The sequence below is a fragment of the Capra hircus genome, chromosome 14 (genome assembly GCF_001704415.2).
Source record: "Capra hircus breed San Clemente chromosome 14, ASM170441v1, whole genome shotgun sequence".
Lineage (NCBI taxonomy): Eukaryota > Metazoa > Chordata > Mammalia > Artiodactyla > Bovidae > Capra > Capra hircus.
In genome coordinates this window covers 64,731,267-64,745,033 of record NC_030821.1, presented here as the reverse complement: position 1 = coordinate 64,745,033, position 13,767 = coordinate 64,731,267, and positions in this window count along the sequence as shown.

Here is a 13,767-nt window from a genome sequence, read left to right as displayed (position 1 = left end):
CTTTCCTCAGCTATTTGTAAAGACTCCTCAGATAATCACTTTACCCTCTTGCATTTCTTTTTCTTTGGGATGGTTTTGGTTACTGCATCCTGTAAAATGTTACGAACCTCCATCCATAGTTCTCAGGCATTCTGTCTACCAGATCTAACCCCTTAAATCTATTCATCACCTCCCACTGTATAATCATAAGGATTCAATTTAGATCATGCTTGAATGTCCCATACTTTCTTCATAAAGATTTCATTAAGTCTTCAGAAAGTATCCCATAATTTCTTTAGTATAAGTCTGTATTTTGCAATAATGAGCTCATGATCTGAGGCACAGTCAGCTCCAGGTCTGGTTTTTACTCACTATATAGAGCTTCTTCACCTTTGGCTGCAATGAGCATTCAATTCAGTTCAGTTCAGTCGCTCAGTTGTGCTCAATTCTTTGCGACCCCATGGACTGCATCACCCGAGGCTTCCCTGTCCATCACCAACTCCTGGAGCCTACTCAAACTATGTCCATCACGTTGGTGATGCCATCCAACCATCTTATCCACTGTCACCCCCTTCTCCTCCCACCTTCAATCTTTCCCAGCATCAGGGTCTTTTCCAATGAGTCAGTTCTTCACATCAGGTGGACAAAGTATTGACATTTCAGCTTCAGCATCAGTCCTTCTAATGAATATTCAGGACTGATTTCCTTTAGGATGGACATAATTGATGAACATAATCAATCCAATTTCTGTTTTGACCATCTAGTTATGTTCATGGATAGCATCATCTCTTCTGCTCTTGGAAATGGGTGTTTGCTGTGACCAGCGTGTTCTCTTGACAAAACTATTATCCGTTTCCCTGTTTCATTTTGCATCCCAAGACCCAGTTTGCCTGTTATTCTGTATCTCACATGCTAGTAAAGTAATGCTCAAAACTCTCCAAGCCAGGCTTCAGCAATATGTGAACCGTGAACTCCCTGATGTTCAAGCTGGTTTTAGAAAAGGCAGAGGAACCAGAGATCAAATTGCCAACATCTGCTGGATCATGGAAAAAGCAAGACAGTTCCAGAAAAACATCTATTTCTGCTTTATTGACTATGCCAAAGCCTTTGACTGTGTGGACCACAATAAACTGTGGAAAATTCTTCAAGAGGTGGGAATACCAGACCACCTGACCTGCCTCTTGAGAAATCTGTATGCAGGTCAGGAAGCAACAGTTAGAACTAGACATGGAACAAGAGGCTGGTTCCAAATAGGAAAAGGAGTACATCAAGGCTGTATATTGTCACCCTGCTTATTTAACTTCTATGCAGAGTACATCATGAGAAACACTGGACTGGAAGAAACACAAGCTGGAATCAAGATTGCCAGGAGAAATATCAATAACCTCAGATATGCAGATGACACCACCCTTATGGCAGAAGGTAAAGAGGAACTCAAAAGCCTCTTGATGAAAGTGAAAGAGGAGAGTGAAAAAGTTGGCTTAAAGCTCAACATTCAGAAAACAAAGATCATGGCATCTGGTCCCATCACTTCATGGGAAATAGATGGGGAAACAGTAGAAATAGTGTTAGACTTTATTTTTCTGGGCTCCAAAATCACTGCAGAAGGTGACTGCAGCCATGAAATTAAAAGACGCTTACTCCTTGGAAGAAACGTTATGACCAACCTAGATAGTATATTCAAAAGCAGAGACATTACTTTGCCAACTAAGGTCCGTCTAGTCAAGGCTATGGTTTTTCCAGCGGTCATGTATGGATGTAAAAGTTGGACTGTGAAGAAGGCTGAACGCCAAAGAATTGATGCTTTTGAACTGTGGTATTGGAGAAGACTCTTGAGAGTCCCTTGGACTGCAAGGAGATCCAACCAGTCCATTCTGAAGGAGATCAGCCCTGGGATTTCTTTGGGAGGAATGATGCTAAAGCTGAAGCTTCAGTACTTTGGCCACCTCATGCGAAGAGTTGACTCGTTGGAAAAGACTCTGATGCTGGGAGGGATTGGGGGCAGGAGGAGAAGGGGACGACCGAGGATGAGATGGCTGGATGGCATCACTGACTCGATGGATGTGAGTTTGAGTGAACTCCGGGAGATGGTGATGGACAGGGAGGCCTGGCATGCTGCGATTCATGGGGTCGCAAAGAGTTGGACACGACTGAGCAACTGAACTGAACTGAACTGAACTGAAATGATGATGAAAAGGACATTTGTTTTTCTTATGTTAGTTCTAGAAGGTCTTATAGGTCTTCATAGAATGTGTCAACTTCAGCTTCTTCAGCAGTGGTTGGGACATAGACTTAGATTACTGTGATGTTGAATACTTTGCCTTGGAGATGAACAGAGATTATTGTTGTTTTTTGAGATTGCACCCAAGTACTGCGTTTTGGACTCTCTTGTTGACTATAAGGGCTCCTCCATTTCTTATAAGGGATTCTTCCTCACGGTAGTAGATTTAATGGTCATTTGAATTAATTTTGTCCATTTCTGTCCATTTTCTGTTCACTGATTGCTAAGATGTTGATGTTCAATCTTGCCATCTCCTGCTTGACCCTGTCCAATTTACCTTGATTAATGGTCTAACATTCCAGGTTCCTATGCAATAACATTGTTGTTTATAGCATTTTATTTTCACCAGCAGACACATCCACAACTGAGCATCATTCCTGCTTTGGCCCAGCCACTTCATTCTTACTGGAGCTGTTGGTAATTGGCCAACACTCTTCTTTAGTAGCATATTGGACACCTTCTGACCTGAGGGGGCTCATCTTCTGGCATCGTATCTTTTTGCCTTTTCATACCATGGAGTTCTCTAGGCAAGAATCCTGGATTGGTTTGCCATCTCCTCCGGTGGACCATCTTTTGTCAGAACTCTTCACTGTGACCCGTCCTTCTTGGGTGGCCCAGAACAGTATGGCTCTTAGCTTCACTGAGTTATGCAAACCCCTTCTTGCCAGCAAGGCTGTGATTCATGAAGGGGATTCATATTTAAGGTAGCTAATATTCTATGGGTCACATGCTGGGAAATAGTGTTCTGAATTTCCTCTTTCCATAATAACTGTAGAAAGAATATTGTCACTGATAGAGTCAACTCAGGCTTCTCTGAAGTTCTTACCCTCCAGGTTCTAAATAATAAAATATACTCATAAGTGACTTATAGAAAATGGTGGCCCAAGTATTCTTTTTATCAATGGCCAGGCAGTTCTCAACACTGTAAACCTACGACTTGCAGTGAAGTGTGTTGAGGGGCTTGTCCTAGACTGGATGGTGGTGTGGCACCGCCTAGTTTTCTCCCTACTGAATTGAGGGGTATTAGCCCCGTGTAGGGTCACCGGTGTAGATGCAAGTGTAGACAAGGAATAAGGGCTGCCTCTTTTCAACACTTTCCAACAGTTTATACTTTTAACTTCTGGGGCTGAGTGGCTAAATTTATGATTATCCTTCCTCCAGGGGAAGGGCCTGCACTGAATCTCTGCAGTGGCAGTTTCATCTTTATTGGGGCTGTTTGCTCCCTATTTTCCCCTGGTTTTCCATGGCCATTAGGAATTTTAGCTTTTGTCCCAGAAGGTTCTAAAATGTATCATAAAAAATATTAAATACACTTCAAGTGTACACTGTACCTTATAGAAAGAGTAAATCTCCTATTCCCATTTCAAATTATGTCCTGACATAATTTGAAGATATAATACTGTTTTTTTTAACAAGTACAAAAAGACAGTATAAAAATAACCCAGAATAATTCAGTTTTAACTGTATGATCATGTCCCAGTGAGCAAGATGAATGATGCTCTAATTATTATATTAGAAATAAAAATGAAATCTCCCTAAAACTAACATCCAGCAAAGTTAAAGATCAAAATTCTGTTCTCCACAATTACATAGTCTAGTTAATCTACATTCAGAAGAATGAGGGTTCTCAAAATTTGGTGGACTTCAGGTTATTTCAGTTCAGTTCAGTCACTCAATCGTGTCTGACTCTGTGACCCCATGGACTGCAGCACGCCAGGCTTCCCTGTCCATCACCAACTCCCAGAGCTTACTCAAACTCACATCCATTGAGTTGGTGATGCCATCCAACCATCTCATCCTCTGTTGTCCCCTTCTCCTCCTGTCTTCAATCTTTCCCAGTATCAGGGTTTTTTCCAGTGAGTCAATTCTTCGCATTAGGTGGCCAAAGTATTGGGAGTTTCAGCTTCAGCATCAGTCCTTCCATTGAATATTCAGGACTGATTTTCTTTAGGATTGACTAGTTGGATCTCCTTTAAGTTCAAGGGATTCTCAAGAGTCTTCTACAACACCACAGTTCAAAAGCATCAATTCTTCAGCACTCTGCTTCTTTATAGTCCAACTCTCACATCCATACATGACTACTGGAAAAACCATAGCTTTGACTAGAAGGACCTTTGTTGGCAAAGTCATGCCTCTGCTTTTTAATATGCTGTCTAGGTTGGTCATAGATTTTCTTCCAGGAACAAGAGTCTTTTAATTTCATGGCTGCAGTCACCATTTGCAGTGATTTTGGAGCCCCCCAAAATAAAGTGTCTGTTTCCATTGTTTCCCCATCTATTTGCCAGGAAGTGATGGGACTGGATGCCATGATCTTAGTTTTCTGAATAGTGAGCTTTAAGACAACTTTTTCACTCTCCTCTTTCACTTTTATCAAGAGGTTCTTTAGCTCTTCTTAGCTTTCTGCCATAAGGGTGGTGTCATCTGCATATCTGAGGTTATTGATATTTCTCCTGGCAATCTTGATTCCAGCTTGTGCTTTATCCAGCCTGGCATTTCCTCATGATGTATTCTGCATATAAGTTAAATAAGCAGGATGACAATATACAGGCTTGATGTATTCCTTTCCCAATTTGGAACCAGTCTGTTGTTCCATGTCCAGTTCTAACTGTTTCTTCTTGACCTGCATACAGATTTCTCAGGAGGTAGGTCAGGTGGTCTGGTATTCCAATCTCTTTAAGAATTTCCCAAGGTTGTGGTGATGCACACAGTCAAAGAGTTTGGCAAAGTCAATAAAGCAGAAGTAGATGTTTTCGTGGAACATGCTTTTGAACTGTGGTGTTGGAGAAGACTCTTGAGAGTCCCTTGGACTGCAAGGAGATCCAATTAATCCATTCTGAAGGAGATCAGCCCTGGGATTTCTTTGGAAGAAATGATGCTAAAGCTGAAACTCCAGTACTTTGCCCACCTCATGCGAAGAGTTGACTCATTGGAAAAGACTCTGATGCTGGGAGGGATGGGGGGCAGGAGGAGAAGGGGACGACAGAGGATGAGATGGCTGGATGGCATCACTGACTCAATGGACATGAGTCTGAGTGAACTCCGGGAGTTGGTGATGGACAGGGAGGCCTGGCGTGCTGCAATTCATGGGGTCACAAAGAGTTGGACATGACCGAGCGACTGAATTGAACTAAACTTGCTTTTCCAGTGATCCAATGGATGTTGGCAATTTAATCAGGATATTTATTGAGCCACATTTACTAATGATCAGGGCCGCTTGCCCTCAGTAGGCCCTGGTAGCTTGTTTTCATTCTTTTTTTGACTAAGAGGATAAGAGTTCAGATTACTGTACTCTGCAGCCTTCTGGGAGATGGACCCTCCATGTATCTGAAGGCAATCTATCTTCAGCAGGAATCTGGAGGGTTCACCTTGACTTGATCAGGAGGATCTGCTCAATATCTTTTTCAAATCCTAGAGGGATCTGAAGTCTAGATTCCTCAGTGGTGGATGAAGTGCTGGTCTCTTGAAAATTCAGGACCTGAGAATTAGAAACATTCATTTCTTCCTTGCTTCGTCTGATAAACATACATCGGGTTTCTGTCATGGGTAAACTATGTGCTAAAGAATAGGGATTTGACACCTGCCCTTGTGGTGCTTACAGTTTAACTGTGGATTTGCAGACTAGACAAACAGTGATCCTTTGCAGCTTCGAGGGACACATTTTCAGAGAGACCTTTGAGAAATTGGAGCACAAAAGAGGAGCAAGCATAGTGATAATGACTCTGGAACCCATATCCAATATCTAACAGTGGGGAGAACCAGGGGTGTTTGTTCTGCTCATTAAGCAAGTATGTGTCCTTCGATGTTAGACGAGTCACTATGTGAAGGTCATGTAAACTCATTCTGAGTGGCCCTAAGGTACAAAACTAGAAGCAGTGGACAGGAGTAATGGGCAGGTGGTTTCTGGGGAGCCGCTAAGTTGCCTATAGCAGAAACTGTTCTGGCAGTATCTACACAAATTTTGCCAATGCTGCAGAAAAGATGCTGAAATGCTGAGGAGGATAAGCTAGGTGATAAATAGGTTCTGCAAATTCTTAAAGAGTTCTTTCTGTAGAAGTTATGTAAGGGTCTTAAGGCATAAGAGATCTTAACATTTCTTGTGATCTGGGTCAGTTCAGATGCTCTAGGAACAGTGGTCCCCAGCCTTTTTGGCACCAGGGACTGGTTTTGTGGAAGACAATTTTTCCATGGACCTGTGCACTTTATTTCTATTATTATTACCTCAGCTCCACCTCAGATCATCAGGCACTAGATCCCAGAGGTTGGGGACCCCTGCTCTAGGAAGCAGACACTGAGAGAACTAGAAACACCTGTGAAGGATAATGGGGATTAGTAGCAGAAGTAGTTGGAGAGAGGGTCAGACCATGAGGCAGGTCTAAAAAGGGAGAGAGAAGGAAAGGAGACTGAGCAGGTGTCTCAGACTATGGGGCAGCTCTGAGAAAGTCTTAGCTGATACGTTAGGGAGCAAAGATCACCTGTTGGAAGAGCCCCATGTTGGGCAGGAATGGCCTTGTAGTGCCCCTGATGTGTTCATTAGCTGGGGCAGCCCAGAGGGATAGTGCCCTCAGTGTGAACAGAACAGCGGATCACTGCCCACTCACTCCAGTGAGTCACGTCAGACTCTCTCCTGGGAGGATAACTAGGTAGCCCATTCCCATGACTGCTACAGGATCTCATACCCAGTGCAGTGTGTTACATTTGGCTGATACATGGTAAGGGCTTGCTGTGGATGAGGTCATCGAAATATTTGTGTTTTAATAGCCTTTGATGTCTTAGCCAAGGGGTTGCCCAATATTGAATTTTAGGGTTTGTGTAAGGATAATACCAAGGCTTCCCAGGTGGCTCAGTGGCAAAGAAGCTGCCTGTGATGCAGGAGATGTTTTTTCATTCTTTATTCTCTTTTACAGATTTTCTGCAGTTTTCCTTTATGGACTGGTGTTTGACTTACAAAATTTAGCGGGTAATATGTTCTCACTCTAGGCTCTTCTTGGAGGTGTGAACTTTTCAACCAAATGTCTTTCTTTTTTTGCAATGAAGCTCCTTAAACATTGGCCGTCAGTAGCTTTTGTCCTTTCTATAGGTGGTTGTTTCATTTTATTTATTTATTTATTTTTTTGGTTGTTTCATTTTAATCAATACATTTATACCCCAAGGTGAGAATAATGGTTTTTGGAAAAAGTCTAGAGGATGGTAATAGTGTTAAATAGTATTATCTTTAAAAAAATTGTTAGTGTTTTATGTACTGATCAAATTCATGTGTGGACACCAGCTTGACAACATCTTGGTGTCATGATTTAGGTATTTTAATCCTGAATGTGAATTAAGAAGTTTAATATATTTATGGTCTGCTCCAGTGGTCCAGCAGTAAAGAATCTGCCTGCCAAACAGGAGACTCAGGTTTGATCCCTGGGCTTGGAAGATCCCCTGGAGATGGAAATGGCAACCCACTCCAGTATTCTTGCTTAGAAAATCCCATGGACAGAGGAGTCTTGTGGGGTACAATCCTTGGGGTCACAAAAGACTCGGACATAACTTAGTGATTAAACAGCCACAACCTTCTTTTAGGATACCCAGACAGAATTCTACAATTTGCATAGATGATTGGAAAGTAACTGTACCTTAATTACTGTTAGTCTCTGAGATGTTGGGCAAGAATTTTCAGAAAGACATAGTGTCTTTTTTTGAAAAGAATAATCTGATTTTTGGTCAAAAGGATTGACCAGATTACCGAAGAAACTGACTCTCATGAAGCTCAAAGGATATGATATAATGCAAAAATTCTAAAGATATGAGTAGTTAATTCCAGGACACTCCATTTCCATGTAAAATCTTCAATCTTTTGAGGTCCTGAAATTTTGTGAGTGTCTCATGGTTATCCTGTATTTGATCCATGAGTTTTGACTTAGCCATATGTGGCCTTCCTGGATTCCTCTCTTATTTGTGAATTTCCTTCTTGGCATAGCAAACCTTGTTTGACTTATTTTTCCTAAGAGAGGGATGGATGATTCGCCAAAGTGTCTCTGTGCTGATAAATTGTGATTCTGAGCTACTTTATAATCTTGAGTAAAATCCTGTCAATTGGAGTCTCTTTGGTCAAGTGGAGCCCCTTTTGTGTTTCCTAATCAGATGTGTTACCTATTATTTTCTTAATCTTGATCAGAGTGTTTGAGCCATCTTAAGTAAAAATTATTGCTTCTCAGTCTTGGCCTTGGAGAACCTAGAGCAAAAATTGGTTATGTAAAGCAAATTACAGTTAAACACTATGATGTCTATATAAATCTATCTAAAGTTCATATGTGTAGTTTTGCTTTTTGAACAGAGGCTAATAATCACAAACATGGATATGATTTTCAGTGCTGATTAATGTCGGTCCATCTACCATTCTTTTGGGTTCGACTCATACAGTCATGCACGCAGGTAACACCCATTCCCTCTGCCTGGAATGTTTTTCCTTCCTTTCCATCTGAGTGTCTAGAATAATTTCTCTTTTGAAGTCTATCTTATGTTACTCTAATGTAGGAAAATACTTGAATTGGCTTTTTTTTTTTCTTTTTTTTGGTCTACCAGACTTGACTTAAAGCTGAGTCACCCACAGGTTGTGTAATTTTAAATAAATTACTTATTTTAGACTCAACTTCCTTATATATAAAGTGGGAACAAAAATACCTACCTTACAGAATATTTATGAGAATCAAATTATATTAACAATGCTTGGCACTGCATCTGTTTCAATGTATGCACTCAAATGTAAACCATTATTAATAAAAACAATCCTCAGGTTCTTAGGCTAACCTACAACTCTTGATAGGTACTCATTAATTCCTAGCAACTATTATTACTTTTTCTTCATCTTCAAAAGTGATGTGATGTGTGTTTGTGTTCAGTTGTGTCCAGCTCTTTGTGATCCCCGTCAACTGTAGCCCTCCAGGCTCCACTGTCCATGGGATTCTCCAGGCAAGAATACTGGAGTGGGTTGCATTTCTTTCTCCAGGGAATCTTCCAGGCTCAGGGATTGAACTGAGGTCTCCTGAGACTCCTGCATTGGTAGGCAGATTGTTTACCACTGTGCCACCTGGGAAGCCCCAGGATGTGTTGCCTACTTCTCAGCCTAGATGGTCCTGAATGTATCTTTGTTTTATCACTTGTAAAATGCCATAGATGATGGGACATCCCTGGCAGTCCAGTCATTCAGTTCAGTTCAGTCTCTCAGTTGTGTCCGACTCTTTGTGACCCCATGAATCGCAGCACGCCAGGCCTACCTGTCCATCACCATCTCCCGGAGTTCACTCAGACTCACATCCATCGAGTCAGTGATGCCATCCAGCCATCTCATCCTCAGTCGTCCCCTTCTCCTCCTGCCCCCAGTCCCTACAGATCAGTCTTTTCCAATGAGTCAACTCTTCGCATGAGGTGGCCAGAGTACTAGAGTTTCAGCATTAGCATCATTCTCTCCAAAGAAATCCCAGGGCTGATCTCCTTCAGAATGGACTGGTTGGATTTCCTTGCAGTCCAAGGGACTCTCAAGAGCCTTCTCCAACACCACAGTTCAAAAGCATCCATTCTTTGGCACTCAGCTTTCTTCACAGTCCAACTCTCACATCCATACATGACTAGTGGAAAAACCATAGCCTTGACTAGACGGACCTTAGTCGGCAAAGTAATGTCTCTGCTTTTGAATATGCTATATGGGTTGGTCATAACTTTTCTTCCAAGGAGCAAGCGTCTTTTAATTTCATGGCTGCAGTCACCATCTGCAGTGATTTTGCAGCCCAAAAAAATAGTCTGACACTGTTTCCACTGTTTCCCCATCTATTTCCCATGAAGTGATGAGACCGGATGCCATGATCTTCATTTTCTGAATGTTGAGCTTTAAGCCAACTTTTTCACTCTCCTCTTTCACTTTCATCAAGAGTAAGGGTTTGCTTTCCAATGCAGGGGCTGGGGGGTTTGATCCCTGATCAGGCAACTAAGATTCTACATGCTTCAGGGTGTGGCCAAAATTTTTTTTTTAAATGCCATAGATAACTAAATGATTGTAAGATGCTTCAAAGATCCAGCTGTCTGCCCTGCTCCTTATACTTTTCCGTCAAGTATAAGGTTTGACTGCAACCTTAGACTAAAGGTATTATCTAGATACAAATTGGATATGTAAAAGGCATTATCTAGGTATAACTTGGAGAAATAGGTTTGGTTTTTCATCATTCATTTGACAAATATTTATTGACAATCTACTATTTGTTCATAACATGTGAGGTGAGAGTGGCTTCCTTTTGAGCTAATGTTAGGATAGCTGAAACTTAGATTCAAATAGGTTTTAGCTGTGCATTTAGAAACAAATTCAATGATTAAAAATACCTTTTTTATTTCGGTCTTTTGATTTCCTTATGTTAATCAATGCTAGCTTTATGCTGTAGGAGAGGAAACATCTTTAAGTGCTGTGTGTATAGACAATTCTCAAAAACAATATTCTTGAACACATTTGGGTCAGTTCTAATGAGGTGGATGAAACTGAAGCCTATTACACAAAGTCAGAAAGAAAAACACCAATACAGTATATTAATGCATATATATGGAATTTAGAAAGATGGTAACAACGACCCTATATGCGAGGCAGCAAAAGAGACACAGATATAAAGAACAGACTTTTGAACTGTGGGAGAAGGCGAGGGTGGGATGACGTGAGAGAATAGCATGGAATGTGTATATTACCATATATGAAATAGATGACCAGTCCAAGTTTGATGCATGAAACAGGGCACTCAAAGCCGGTGCCCTGGGACAACTCAGAAGAATGGGATGGAGAGGGAGGTGGGAGGGGGGTTTGGGATGGGGGACATATGTACACTCATGGCTGATTCATGTCATTGTATGGCAAAAACCACCACAATATTGTAAAGTAATTAACCTCCAATTAAAATAAATTAATTTTAAAAAAAGATGGGAGGGAGGGGACATATGTATACCTGTGGCTGATGTGTGTTTGGGATAAATTAATGCAATATTGTAAAGCAATTATCCACCAATTAAGAATTCTAAAAATAAAATAAAATAGAAAGAACATTATTCTCTATTCTATTTGCTTCCCCCCCCAAAAAAACTTGTTTGACCCTGCCATTTTCTGCAGGTTATTGTAAGGTTTTATTTTTTAATGGTGCAAACTCACCTGCTCTGTATTATCTATTTTCAATTGCTACATGTAGTAGTAGCCAAATGAATCAGACATCTCTCTGCAGAAAATGTCATACAGTCCTCCATCTTAGACCCAGGGAAACTTCTGAAAATCCAGTGAAAGCGGGAGATTACTGAAGAGAGCCTGGGAATATTCTCCTTCTTTATACAGTGGAAGTGAGAAATATATTTAAGGGCCTAAATCTGATAGGTAGAGTGCCTGATGAACTATGGAATGAGGTTCGTGACATTGTACAGGAGACGGGAATCCAAATCATCCCCATGGAAAAGAAATGCAAAAAAGCAAAATGGCTGTCTGGGGAGGCCTTACAAATAGCTGTGAAAAGAAGAGAGGCAAAAAGCAAAAGAGAAAAGGAAAGATATAAGCATCTGAATGCAGAGTTCCAAAGAATAGCAAGAAGAGATAAGAATGCCTTCTTCAGCGATCAATGCAAAGAAATAGAGGAAAACAACAGAATGGGAAGGTCTCTTCAAGAAAATTAGAGATACCAGGGGAACATTTCATGCAAAGATGGGCTAGATAAAGGACAGAAATGGTATGGACCTAACCGAAGCAGAAGATATTAAGAAAAAGTGGCAAGAATACACAGAAGAACTATACAAAAAAGATCTTCACGACCAAGATAATCATGATGTTGTGATCACTAATCTAGAGCCAGACATCCTGGAATGTGAAGTCAAGTGGGCCTTAGAAAGCATCACTACGAACAAAGCTAGTGGAGGTGATGGAATTCCAGTGGAGCTGTTTCAAATCCTGAAAGATGATGCTGTGAAAGTGCTGTACTCAATATGCCAGCAAATTTGGGAAACTCAGCAGTGGCCACAGGACTGGAAAGGTCAGTTTTCATTCCAATTCCAAAGAAAGGCAATGCCAAAGAATGCTCAAACTACTGCACAATTGCACTCATCTCACATGCTAGTAAAGTAATGCTCAAAATTCTCCAAGCCAGGCTTCAGCAATAGGTGAACCGTGAACTCCCTGATGTTCACGCTGGTTTTAGAAAAGGCAGAGGAACCAGAGATCAAATTGCCAACATCCGCTGGCTCATGGAAAAAGCAAGAGAGTTCCAGAAAAACATCTATTTCTGCTTTATTGACTATGCCAAAGCCTTTGACTGTGTGGATCACAATAAACTGTGGAAAATTCTTCAAGAGATGGGAATACCAGACCACCTGACCTGCCTCTTGAGAAATCTGTATGCAGGTCAGGAAGCAGCAGTTAGAACTGGACATGGAACAACAGACTGGTTCCAAATAGGAAAAGGAGTACATCAAGGCTGTATATTGTCACCCTGCTTATTTAACTTCTATGCAGAGTACATCATGGGAAATGCTGGACTGGAAGAAACACAAGCTGGAATCAAGATTCCCAGGAGAAATATCAATAACCTCAGATATGCAGATGACACCACCCTTATGGCAGAAAGTGAAGAGGAACTCAAAAGCCTCTTGATGAAAGTGAAAGAGGAGAGTGAAAAAGTTGGCTTAAAGCTCAACATTCAGAAAACAAAGATCATGGCATCTGGTCCCATCACTTCATGGGAAATAGATGGGGAAACAGTGGCAACAGTGTCAGACTTTCTTTTTGGGGGTTCCAAAATCACTGCAGATGGTGATTGCAGCCATGAAATTAAAAAACGCTTACTCCTTGAAAGAAAAGTGATGAGCAACCTAGATAGTATATTCAAAAGCAGAGACATTACTTTGCCAACTAAGGTCTGTCTAGTCAAGGCTATGGTTTTTCCAGTGGTCATGTGTGGATGTGAGAGTTGGACTGTGAAGAAGGCTGAACGCCGAAGAATTGATGCCTTTGAACTGTGGTGTTGGAGAAGGCTCTTGAGAGTCCCTTGGACTGCAAGGAGATCCAACCAGTCCATTCTGAAGGAGATCAGCCCTGGGATTTCTTTGGAGGGAATGATGCTAAAGCTGAAACTCCAGTACTTTGGCCTCCTCATGCGAAGAGTTGACTCTTTGGAGAAGACTCTGATGCTAGGAGGGATTGGGGGCAGTAGGAGAAGGGGACGACCGAGGATGAGATGGCTGCATGACATCACTGACTCAATGGACGTGAATCTGAGTGAACTCTGGGAGTTGGTGATGGACCGGGAGGCCTGGCATGCTGTGATTCATGGGGTCGCAATGAGTCGGACACGACTGAGCGACTGAACTGAAATGAACTTAGTTTAGCCATCTGATTTCATCAGGCCTCTTGCTTCACTTCTCAGTAGACTAGTCATACATTGCCATAGTTGCTGGGGGCCATGACTCTGAGATGAGTATAAGTCTTACGGTGAATGATTGGTCGTAAGTTTAGGAATTTT